The sequence below is a fragment of the Macaca nemestrina genome, chromosome 13 (genome assembly GCF_043159975.1).
Source record: "Macaca nemestrina isolate mMacNem1 chromosome 13, mMacNem.hap1, whole genome shotgun sequence".
Classification (NCBI taxonomy): Eukaryota; Metazoa; Chordata; class Mammalia; order Primates; family Cercopithecidae; genus Macaca; species Macaca nemestrina.
Window position 1 is genome coordinate 34,210,285 of NC_092137.1, and position 13,497 is coordinate 34,223,781.

Here is a 13,497-nt window from a genome sequence, read left to right on the forward strand (position 1 = left end):
CTTCCCCTTTCCCTTCAATGTTCTGCAAATCTAACAACTAAAGGGTAATTGCTCTACAATGAAGGAGGCCTCTGAATCCCTTGCTTCAGGGCTACTACTGTTTGTTTTTGACTTGTTGGTGCCCAAGCCTTGCTGGCTTTTAATGTCATCCCTAAATTGAAGAAATTGGAGTGAAAATGTAGGTAAGACCAGATCATAAGGATTTCACAGTTAAGGACTTTGAATTTTGTATCGTAGATATGTTCAGAAAGGATAGAGGGGGCCTGTGGCGTTTTTGGAGGATTGCCTATCATGACAGAGGAGGAAACATGCAGACATACCTTGCTTTATTATACTTTGCTTTATTGTGCTTCACAGATAATGCAGAGGTTTTTGTTTTTGTTTTTGTTTTTTTGGGACAGAGTCTCACTGTGTCACCCAGGCTGAATTGCTGTGGCACGATCACGGCTCACTGCAACCTCTGTCTCCTGTGTTCAAGTGATTCTGGCACCATAGCCTCCCGAATAGCTGGCACCACAGGTGCGCACTGTCACGCCCAGCTTTTTTTGTATTTTTTAGAGAGACAGGGTTTCACCTTATTGCCCAGGCTGGTCTACAACTCCTGAGCTCAAAGTGATCCTCCAGCCTTGGTCTCCCAAAGTGCTGGGATTGCAGGTGTGAGCCACCACACCCAGCCACGGTTTTCAAAAATTGAAGGTTTCTGGCATCGAGCAAATCATAGATGTCATTTTTATAACAGCATGTTCTTACTTCATGTCTCCATGTCACGTTTTGGTAATTCTTACACTATTTCAAAATTTTATTATTATGTTACAGTGATCTGTGATCAGTGATTTTTGATTTTACTGTCGTAATTGTTTCAGGATGCCACAAACTACACCTATAGGAGAGAATGAATTTATTTCATAATTGTTGCATGTATTCTGACTGCTTCACCTACTGGCCGTTCTCCATCTCTCTCCTTTTTTGTGGACTTTCTGTTCCCTGAGACATCAAAATATTGAAATTAGGCCAATTAATAACTCTGCAATAGTCTCTAAGTGTTCAAGTGAAAGGAGGAGTCTAATGTCTCACTTGAAATCAAAAGCTGGAAATAATTAATATTAGTAAGGAAGGCATGTCCAAAGCTAAGATAGACCCAAAAGCTAGGCCTCGTGTATCAAACAGCTAAGTTGTGAATGCAAAAGAAAAGTTATTGAAGGAAATTAAAAGTGCTTTCCAGTGAACACACAAATAAGAATGAAGCAGCTTTAGGCTGATTGCAGAAAGTTTTAGTGGTCTGGATGGAAGATCGAACTAGCCACAACATTCCCTTCAGCCAAAACCTGACCCAGAGCAAGTCCTTAATTCTCTTTAATTCTGTCAAGACTGAGAAGGTGAGGAAGTTGCAGGAAAAAGTCTGAACCTAGCAGAGTTTGGTTTGTGAGGTTTAAGAAAAGAAGCCATCTTCATAACAAAAAGTGCAAGATGAAGCAGGAAGTGCTGAAGGAGAAGCTGCAGCAAGTTATCCAGAAGATCTAGGTAAGATCACTGATGAAGGCGGCTACACTTAGCAACAGATTTTCAATGTAGATGAAACAGGCTTCTGTTGGAAGAGGATGCCATCTAGGACTTTCACAGCTGTAAAAGAGAAGCCAATGCCAATTTTTAAAGCTTCAAAACATGGACTGACTCTCTTGGCAGGAACTAAAGGAGTTGATGACTTTAAATTGAAGCCAATGCTTATTTACTGTTCTGAAAATCCATGGACCTTCAGAATTATGCAAAGTTTGCCGCCTGTGCCCTATAAATGGAGCAGTATAACTCCTGAATGATAGCACATCTATTTGCAGCATAGTTTACTGAGTATTTTAAGTCCACTGTTGAGACTTACTACACAGTAAGTCTCAAATTTTGAAGAAATGTCTTCAAAATATTACTGCTTATTGACAGAGCACTTGGTCACTCAAGACCTCTGTTGGAGGTATACAAAGATATTAATGTTGTTTTCATTCCTGCTAACACAACAAACATTCTGCGGCCCATGGATCAAGGAGTAATTTTGACTCTTAAATCTTATTATTTTAAAAATACACTTTATAAGAATATAGCTGTCATAGTGATTCCCCTGATGGATCTGGGCAAAGTAAATTAAAAAACTTCTGGAAAAGATTCACCATTCTAGATGCCATTAAGAACATTTATGATTCATGGAAGGAGGGAAAAAACATCAAAATTAACAGGATTTTGGAACAAGTTGATGCCAATCCTGATGGATGGTTTTGAGGGGTTTGAGACTTGAATGGAAGAAATCACTGTAGATGTTGTGGAAATAGCCAGAGAACTAAAATTAGAAGTGGAATCTGAAGATGTGACTGAATTTCTACAACCTCATGATCAGACTTGAATGGATGAGGAGTTGCTTCTTATGGATGAAGAAATAAAGTAGCTTCTTGAGATGGAAGCTACTTCTGGTGAAGATGCTGTGAACCTTGTTGAAATGACAACAAAGGATTTAGAATATTAAATAAATTTGGTTGGTAAAGTAGCAGGATTTGAGAGAATTTATTACAATTTTGAAAGAAGTTCTGTGGGTAAAATGCTATCAAATAGCATCGCATGCTCCTGTAAATGTTTCATGAAAGGAAGAGTCAATGGGTGTGGCAAATTTCATTGTTGTCTTATTTTAAGAAATTGCTGCAGCCACTCCAGCCTTCAGCAACCACCACCCTGATCAATCAGCAGCTATCAATATTGAGTCAGGAATTACCCCCAGCAAAAATATTATGACTTGCTAAAGGCTCAGATGAATGAGAGAAATTTTTAGCAATAAAGTACTTTTAATTAAAATATGTAGATTTTTAGACATAATTCTATTGCACACTCAATAGACTATAGTATGGTATACACACATGTTTTATATTCACTGGAAAATAAAAAAAAATGTGACTTGCTTTATTGCAATATCCACTTTGTTGTGGTAGTCTGGATCAGAACCTACAATATCTCTGTAATACTCCTTTTTACAGAAACTATCTAGAATATTCTAATATTTTCTATGAGATCCTTATCTTTCATGGTATTATAAACACCCTGCTAGTTAGTATTCAGTCAGCTGAAATCCCCAAAACCATGAAATCCCCCACATTTTCACTTCAGTTAAAACTGATGTTTAGTCATGAAGTCTTTGCCCATGCCTATGTCCTGAATAGTATTGCCTAGGTTTTCTTCTAGAGTTTTTTGTGGTTTTAGGTCTTACATTTAAGTCTTTAGTCCATGTCGAGTTAATTTTTGTATAAAGTGTAAGGAAAAGGTCCAGTTTCAGTTTTCTGCAGTGGCTAGCCAGTTTCCGTAACACCATTTATTAAATAGGGAATCCTTTCCCCATTGCTTGTTTTTGTCAGGTTTGTCAAAGCTCAGATGGTGTAGATGTGTGGTATTATTTCTGAGGCCTCTATTCTGTCCCATTGGTCTATATATCTGTTTTGGTTACTGTAGCCTTGTAGTATAGTTTGAAATCAGGTAGTGTGATGCTTCCAGCTTTGTTCTTTTTGCTTAGGATTATCTTGGCTATATGGGCTCTCTTTTGGTTCCATATGAAATTTAAAGTAGTTTTTTCTAATTCTATGAAGAAAGTCAATGGTAGCTTGATGGGAATAGCATTGAAACACCAAAAGTAATTGCATCAAAAGTCATAATTGACAAATGGAATCTAATTAGACTAAAAAGCTTCTGCACAGTTAAAGAAACTATCATCAGAATGAACAGGCAATCTACAGAATGGGAGAAAATTTTTTCAATCTATCCATCTGATAAAGGTCTAGTATCCAGAATCTACAAGGAATTTTAACAAATTTACAAGAAAAAAAAAAAAAACAACCGCATCAAAAACTAGATAAATAATATGAGCAGACTGTTTTCAAGATAAGACATTTATGCAGCTAACAAACATGATAAAAAGCTCATTATCACTGGTCATAAGAGAAATGCAAATCAAAACCACAATGAGATACCATCTCACACCAGTTAGAATGGTGATCATTAAAAAGTCAGGAAACAACAGATGCTGGAGAGCATGTAGGAGAAACAGAAACTCTTTTACACTGTTGGTGGGAGTGTAAATTAGTTCAACCATTGTGGAAGACAGTGTGGTGATTCCTCAGGGACCTAGAACCAGAAATACCTTTTGACCCAGCCATCCCATTACTGGGTATTTACCCAAAGGATTATAAATCATAAATCATTTTCTTTCTTCCTCCCACTCACTCCTCTTCAGCTACACCCACATGTTCTGGGCAGAGGAAAAAGAACATATTAAATCCCTGAGGAAGACAGTGTGGCAATCCCTCAAGGATCTAGAACCAGAAATACCATTTGATCCAGCAGTCCCATTACTGGTTATATACCCAAAGGATTATAAATCATTCTACTATAAAGATACATGCACACATATGTTTATTGCAGCACTGTTCACAATAGCAAAGACTGGGAACCCACCCAAATGCCCATTAATGATAGACTGGATAAAGAAAATGTGGCACATATATACCATGGAATACTATGCAGCAATAAAAATGGATGAGTTCATGTCCTTTGCAGGGACATGGATGAAGCTGGAAACCATCATTCTCAGCAAACTAACACAGGAACAGAAAACCAAACACCACATGTTCTCACTCATAAGTGGGAGATGAACAATGAGAACAAATAGACACAGGGAGGGGAACGTCACACACTGGGGCCTATAGGGGTTGGCAGACAAGGGGAGGGATAGCATTAAGAGAAATACCTAATGTAGATGACGGATTGATGGGTGCAGCAAACCACCATGGCATGTGTATACCTATGTAACAAACCTGCACATTCTGCACAAATATCAGAACTTAAAGTATAATAATAATAAAAAACCCCTGATATTTAAAATGGAGCCCAAAGAAGTAGAGAGTAGAATTGTGGTAGTTAGAGGCTAGGAGGAGTAGGGACAAAGAGAGGATAGAGAGAAGTTGGTTAAGGGATACAAAGTTACAGCTAGATGGAAGAAATAAATTCTAGTGTTCTGCAGCACTAGGGGATGAATATGGTTAACAATAATTTATTATATATTTTTACAAAGCTAGAGAAGAGGATTTTGAATGTTCACAGTATCAAGACATGACATATGTATGAGGTGATGGATATGCTAATTATTCTGATTTTGTTATTACATATTGTGACACATATGAAATATTGTTCTGTATTCCATAATTATGCACAATTATTACATGTCAACTGAAAATGAAATTTAAAAATCTTGATGTTTAGAAAATGCAAAAGATACTTGAGAACAAAAACTTGACTAATCACTTTTGTGTGCCTTTTAGAACTCATCCCTAAGTTTTATTTTTTAGTTAAGATTCTTTATTTATTTATTGAATCATATTGATTCATCAAAAGGATATTAGATATTCTGTATCATCAAAGAACAAATTATAGTCAGTAGTATTTTAATGTCAAATACCTATAGGGAGGGAATTTCACTTTTTGAAAAATAAAAATCCTTGCATACTATACATTTAATAACTTTCTCTACTTTAATGTTAGATGTTCTGGATCACAGAATTCCTGATTATACCAAGTTTTATTATAGTTTTATGAGAGAAAGACCATTGATACTAAATTTCGTTAGAGTAGCATATTAAGAGTGACTGCCTCATCCCCATTAAATAACGTCAGGAGCCTAATCTATATTAACAGGTGGGCTGATAAAATAGGAAATATTATAAGCAAGGGGCAAGGAATTTTATGATAGCCTCTTTTCAAATGTACATGGAGGTATTCCACTTAAGACATAGTATGAAAAAATAAGGTTTGAGCCTATAATTTAAAGAAATATCGCTTTTTGATGATAGGGAAATATATAGACAAATAACAAAGAGGATGCCCCTATTTCTGACAATTATTTATTTGGATGTCAGAGAACTAGATTTATCATGTAATTCAATAAATTTCTGCCTAAGGGTAATCTGTACATAGTCTATCCTAGTGTAACATTTCTTATAAATATGTATATTTGCTACTATTCTTTAATTCTCTTCAGTTATTATTTGAAATATCTGACTCCCTACAGCTTACATTGCAGCAAATTTGACCACAATAAATCAGCTGGAGGAGAGTAATTCATATAATTACTCCATTCCCAAGGACTGCGAGAGTTAAGGCAATGTGTGCTCACATATTTCATCAGACGCCAAATAAAATGTCAGCTTGTGAAGGGAGTTACACTGAGTTTCTTCAGGAGAACCATGAAGAGTTCCAGAAGGCTTGGGGAGACTACTGTCAAAATATGAACAAAAAAGCAAGCTTTCCCTTCCAAGTAAACCAAGGGATAAGGCATAGGAGAAATCTTTTCAAGACGCATAAAAAGAACACTCTGCAGCAGATAGTTAACCCTAAGAATTAGAAAACATATGACCCAGCCATCCCATTACTGGGTATATACCCAAAGGATTATAAATTATGCTGCTATAAAGACACATGCACACGTATGTTTATTGCAGCACTATTCACAATAGCAAAGACTTGGAATCAACCCAAATGTCCATCAGTGACAGATTGGATTAAGAAAATGTGGCACATATACACCATGGAATACTATGCAGCCATAAAAAAGGATGAGTTTGTGTCCTTTGTAGGGACATGGATGCAGCTGGAAACCATCATTCTTAGCAAACTATCACAAGAACAGAAAACCAAACACCGCATGTTCTCACTCATAGGTGGGAACTGAACAATGAGATCACTCGGACTCAGGAAGGGGAATATCACACACCGGGGCCTATCATGGGGAGGGGGGAGGGGGGAGGGATTGCATTGGGAGTTATACCTGATGTAAATGACGAGTTGATGGGTGCAGCACACCAACATGGCACAGTTATACATATGTAACAAACCTGCACGTTGTGCACGTGTACCCTACAACTTAAAGTATAATAATAATAAATAAATAATTTAAAAAATAAATAAATAAATAAATTTTAAGTTCTGGAAAAAAAAAAGAAAACAAACTCTTTGATGATAGAATCAATAAAGAAAGCTGTTAGGGGAGACATTGGGACTTCAAGGACTATCCTGTTATCCAGTGTATTCCTAACTTTCCTCTTTGAGTGGAAAGTAGTTTTATATTTAATTCAACTTTCTTCTGGAATGGTAGTAATTAATGGATTAATGCTGGCTCTTGCTTGCTGGTAGTATTTTCTTCACCTAGGGTCTGATCCTCAGCTTTACCTGCAGTCTCATTTCTCAGTTTGAGAAATGTATTTTACTCATTTCTCAAGAGGAACAGTTTGTGCGACACTGAGCCAAATATAGAAAGCGAACTTTTCAACAAAAGGCGAATTATTTATGCACAGAGATAGAATTCTCTCTAAACTGCCTCTCATGTAACACCCACTTAAACACAGATTGGAAAATTTGGCCGCTGTTAAACAGACTGAGATACCTAATGCAACTGGTCAGCATGCTCTTTTCTAATAGGAGAATCCAATTGCCAGTAAGCTAAGACTAGGAAAAAAAGTAGTAGCATGAGAAACAAATGAATTTGCTCATGTACATAGCACAATGTCATCTTCATTTTTAAGGGCTGTAACCTGGTAAACTAGCAAGTAGACATTAATGGGGTCCCCTTTACCCTGGTTCATGCTGAAGTAACACAAAGAGTTTTTACTACTCAAATTGTTTTTCAATTGCCCAAATACCCTTTTGTTACATGGTGTCATATTACAGTTTCCAAGATGGTATGTTTTAACTCAATCATTGTATTTTAGACTTTTATGTTGCTTTTTTTTGATTATATCCTCAGATTTCAAATTCATGGAATTTTGATGTACCCACTCTATATATTTACTAATAATGATTGTGACTCAGAAATTGTGGCAATAAAATAAAAGTCACAAGAAGACATTTTGAAAGTTGATTGTGGGAAGGTATTTTGTACAGAGGAAAACATGGATACATTGAAGGCAAACTGACATCAGTTTGAATCTCTTGTCTGGTACCAACTAGTTTTATAAATCTGGGCAGATACATCACTCAACCACTGTAAACTTCAATACACTCATTCATAAAATATAAATATTGTGAGGTACTTTATGATTTTAGGAAGATAAAAATAACTTTATTATTACCAAAAAGATGCCTGATACATAGTAAAAATTCAAAAGATAGCTACAATATTAATATGATTATGATTATTCTACTGCAGTTTTCTGGGTTAACCAGATCATTATTTTGTATGCAGGGAAGTGGGCAACAGATTTAACCTAAACCAAGATGCATACATTTGTCAACTTACAGAGGAGAGCAAAGTTATAGTCAAATTCAGCTAAAACACACACACACACACACACACACACGCACGCACACGCACACACCCCTGCACGCTCCTGGACCTACAATGGGATTACATCCCGATAAACCCACTGCAAGCTGAAAATATTTTTAGTCAAAAACGCATTTAATATTCTTAACCTGATAGTTTCATAGCTTGTGAACATCATAGCTTAGCCTAACCTACCTTAAATGTGTTCAGAACACTTATGCTAGTCTACACTTGGGCAAAATCATCTGGCAGTGCATATACTGTAGAGTATGGGTTGCTTTCCATAGTGATTGTGTGGCTGAGTGTAAGCTGTGGCTTGTCATTGCCCAAGATTGCATGAGTGTATCCTACCACTTATCTCCAGCCTAGGAAAAGATCAAAATTCAAAATCTGAAGTAAGGTTTCTACTGAATGTGCATCACTTTCTTATCACTTGTAAAGTAAAACAAAATGTAAGTTGAACTATCGTAAGTTGGGGACTATCTGTATCTATACCTCAGAAGGGTAAAATTCAGGGAAGGTATAGATTTTAATACTCAAATATTTATTTATATTTAGGTATGTGACAAAAGATCAATATGAACCTCCAAAGTGGGTAAGGGATAAACAACATATGTCTAGTAGCTACTGTGCTGTATTTAAAAAAACTGGCCTTAAGGGTATAAAATTGCAATTTATTATCTGCCTGTTAGTATGCTGGGCATTTCCTCATACTTCTACATCTTTAACCTCATAATACATTTGTGAGATATGTGTTTCTAGCCCCATTTCACAGATAGAAGAATTAAAGATGGTTTGAACCACAGAAAACAACAGAGCATAGAGATAAAATGGCAGATAAAATGGCTTGTTGTCAGTTACCAAGGAGGGTCCTATACATGGTGAAGGATTGAGCTGCTCAGGAAACATATACCTGGGCTAAAGCCAGGGAGGTAACATTTGCAGAGGGATTCAGAGAGATCCGTGCTGATACATTCTCTGGGTAAGGGAGGAGACCACCCCTCATATTGTCTTATGCCCAATTTCTGCCTCTAAAGAAAGAAAAAGTAAAAACTAAAAGGCAGAAATGAAATCTACAAACAGACAGCCTGGTGCTACGCCCTGGGACTGGTAGTTAAAGATGGACCCCTGACCTAATTGGTTATGTTATCTGTAGATTACAGACATTGTATAGGAAAGCACTGTGAAAATTCCTATCCTATTTTGTTCCCATCTAATTACTGGTGCATGCAGCTCCCAGTCACGTACCCCCGCTTGCTCAATCACGACCCTCTCACATGCACCCCCTTAGAGTTGTGAGCCCTTAAAAGGGACAGGGATTGCTCACTCGGGGAGCTCAGCTCTTGAGACAGGAGTCTTGCTGATGCCCCCGGCCAAATAAACCCCTTCCTTCTTTAACTTGGTGTCTGAGGAGTTTTGTCTGCAGCTCATTCTGCTACATGGGAAGCCTGTCTTCATTCTTAAACCAGGTTCACTCTTCTACTGTTTGCTTCTATGACACTCTGATGTTGTATTCATCACACTTGACTAGAATTATTTGAAGTAATCAAATTCTTTTTAGTGCATGTTTTCTTATTCATTAGACATGACTATAACAGGCTTTAGTACATAGATGGTAACAGATGGATGGTTAGATAATGATGTAAATGTGGCAGATTGATCTTTTCTCCTCCTTCTCACTCCCTTCCTGAAAAAGGGCCTTTGATAGATGGGGAAAAAAATGAATGATTTCATTAGCACAATGAAGGGAAGATTTATCCTTTAAGAGGCAGCCATCATTAGCAAGAGAATGGCTGTTTTGTCCTGTCAGTGTTTTTTCTACAAAACTGAGGGGTTTAATACCCACAATCAGCTATGGGCTCCCACTAGATCAGACAGTAAGTGAGTGCACTGGTTTAGATTATGGTACTTACTATGGCAGGAAAAAAAATACAGTGCTTTCAAAAGTAAAAACTTACTTTTGCTCATTTAAAGAGGAAATGATGATGGAAAAGAGGAGAGTTCTGTGTCACATCATCATTGAGGAATCCAGGCCAACAAGGGCTCTAAGAAATACATTCTACCTGGGAGCCCAGGAGGAAAGGGAAAAGGATTTGTGAAAAGCAAGCTAGCTTTGCCACATTAACCTAAATAGAAAGCCACTCAAGTGTCTAACGCAATTTTTGTGGTTCTCTGAAGACTTGACTCCACAATTTGACTTGTATTTCCTTTAAATAATTTTGTCCTGGTGGAGTAAGTCTTGCATTAATACAGATGCAAATACTGGAACATTATTTTTCTATGCATAAATTGATGATAGTGATTAATTTATACGCTAGTCAATAAAAACATACATTTCTTTGTGTATTACGTAACATATACATATATAGTGTGTGTGTCTACATATATATATATAAAAACCTAAAAGGGTTTAGGATAAAGATGTGTGCAGCAGACAGTAGATTTGTATGATGTCAGAGAAAGAATTTCTGGATGACTCGGGACTACATTACTGTGAGTTTGTCAATCTGATCTCTGTAGAGGACGTGGAGGGACAGAACTGATGCAATGAGTTTATACATCTTCATTTTCCCTCATTAAATTTTTAAGAAAATTACTTTGCTTATTACCATATATACTTTTTAAGCTTTGAAACAATAAATTTACAGAAGTATTGAAAGTACAGTATAAATATATATATTTTTTCCTGAACTGTTTGAGAGCAAGCAGTAACCTGTTGCCCAAATCACTAGTATTTTAGTGTGCATGCGATTAGCATGTATGGGGTGATTTATTACACAGCCATTGTGATTGCAACATCACTTAATTCTCAGACCCCACTTAACAGCCCCATCAATTTTTCCTATTAATGTCCTCTAGAGTAGAATGATAAGTTCAGAAGCATGGGTTACATTTGATTATTATGTCTCTTTATTCTCCTTAGGTCTAGAACGGTTACTTAATCTTTCCTTAGCTTTCATGACCTTGCCACTTTTGGAGATTACAGGTCAGTATTTTGTAGTAGAATGCCTCTCAGTTTGAGTTTTTCATTATGACTAGATTCAGGTCATGTATCTTTGGCAAGAACATCAGAAGTGATTATGTGTTTTTCTCATTGTATCCTGTCAAATGGTGCACAATTTTTATTATCCCAACTAGTAGTTATCCTAACTTTGATAATTTGATTCTGATGGTGTCTGTCAGGCTTTCCCACTTACCTTTTGTAAGTAGATAATAAGTTTATTGTGGGAAGGAACTTTTAACTATGTAAATATCCTGTTCTTCATCAAACTTTTAATCTAGTTGTTTATATCCATATTAAGACATATTTTCTTACTTAATTTCATGCATTACCATCCATTATTGTCACTATTTGTTTTGATATTAATGTGTTCCCAGTTTGGCGAAGTGGAACCCTTCAATCTGGTTTCTGTGTCTTTTTGACATGTTTCTAACTTCTTGGAGCACTTTCTTTCTGTCACAACGTTATGATCTAGGCTTGTACTTGCCCTGCCCCAAACCTAAAATCTATTTTCTCAAGGACCACAAAGTTCATTTTAGTGGAGGATGGTATTTAGAAGCCAAGATTTTGGAGGTAGATGTGCTCATTTATATTGGAGTGTCATTGCTCCCAGGCCCTTGTAGCAGCTAGCACTTAAAGATATATAAATATATATACACAAAGGCATACATCAATATCTGTATACCTTTCTCTAGCTCTATTTATTAAAAACCATGAGTTTGTACAGATACTTCTAATTCCAATCTAGTAGCACAGGGTTTATTCTAGTTTTCCCAATTCCACATTTGTAACTCATTTATCTGATGGTAAGAAACCTAGCTCCATTGCCTTTATTATACTTGTAAACTTTATCTGCCCACATGTTAACCAACCCACCATCTGCTGCTAATTCCCTCCTTCTGTGTTTCATTCCTTATCTTACTTGTATACACGAGTCTACTACCCTAGGCCATTTTCTTCTCTATCATGGTCAGTCTCCCGCCCCTCTCTGGCTGACTGTCCACTCCAGGGTGCATCCTGGCATGGACTATTCTTGACTCTGCTTGTTTTCTGATACCTCAGGCCAGGCTGGCCCCAAGCATGGATGCCACCGTGGGATCTGACTCCCAACCAGAATGCCCTTCTCCTGCTTGAGCCCTGAAAATCTGCACCAGTCTGGATCTCTGATGAATACCTGCCTCACCCACTGAGGCTCTGATTTCCTGTACTAGGTTTCCCCCAACTCTGGAGGTTGCCCTTTTCACCCTGCTTGAGCTCTGACACCACGTATGGGGCCGCCTGTCTGTTGGAATGTTACATTTACCACTCTGGGCTGTCCCCATATGTTGCTTATCTGTTCACCTTGCTTGGGCTGATGCCTTGCATGGGTAACCAGCTTTAACCTTACTTGAGATCTTACACCCCACATCTAGCAACAGTCCACAACCTGGATGTAGCCACCTTCCTCTCACTCTGCTCAGGGTCTCTGACATCTCCTCCTATACCATCACAGCTTCCCCAGCCCACCCCTTACCAGTGTAGCCAACTACCTTCCCTTGCTCCACCAATTACTTTAGGAGTACATTTTTTTAGGAACAGAAGGGAAGAAAAAGGGCAAGAACAGTTGCACTGCCTTTTTGAATGAAGATCCTTGCGGAGATTTGGAGTTTTTTCAATTTTTTATTTAGTCATTAATTCATAAAGCAAATATATGTAAGTACCTACTCTTTGTCAGGCACTGATCTGAGTTCTGGGTCTATAGTGCAGCATACAAAACAATCCCCCTGATCCAATGGGCTTATATTCTCATGTAGTTGGAAAGATACTCAGTACTAAAGGAATTAGTTTGGTATTGGCCTGTCCATGTAAGGACACTGGGGCATTAATCTGGTAAAGTGGCCACATAATTAGTCCATCCTGGGCTTGGTGCCATGAAGAAAATTAAGGCAAGAATTTTGTAAAGTGATTTGAGCAGACTTAATGGGAAAGGCAGCCTATAAGAAAAAAGTCCAAATGAGAAAAGTTGCAGGAATAAATGTCCTGGAGACATAAAAGCTCAAGTACATTATAGAGAGGTCAGAGGGCCTTGATCACTAGTTCCAATATTTGGGAGAACTCTTTGAGATACACTAGAGAATTAGATAAGTAATAAACACTTCTGTGGTGCAAAAGCTAGACCCCA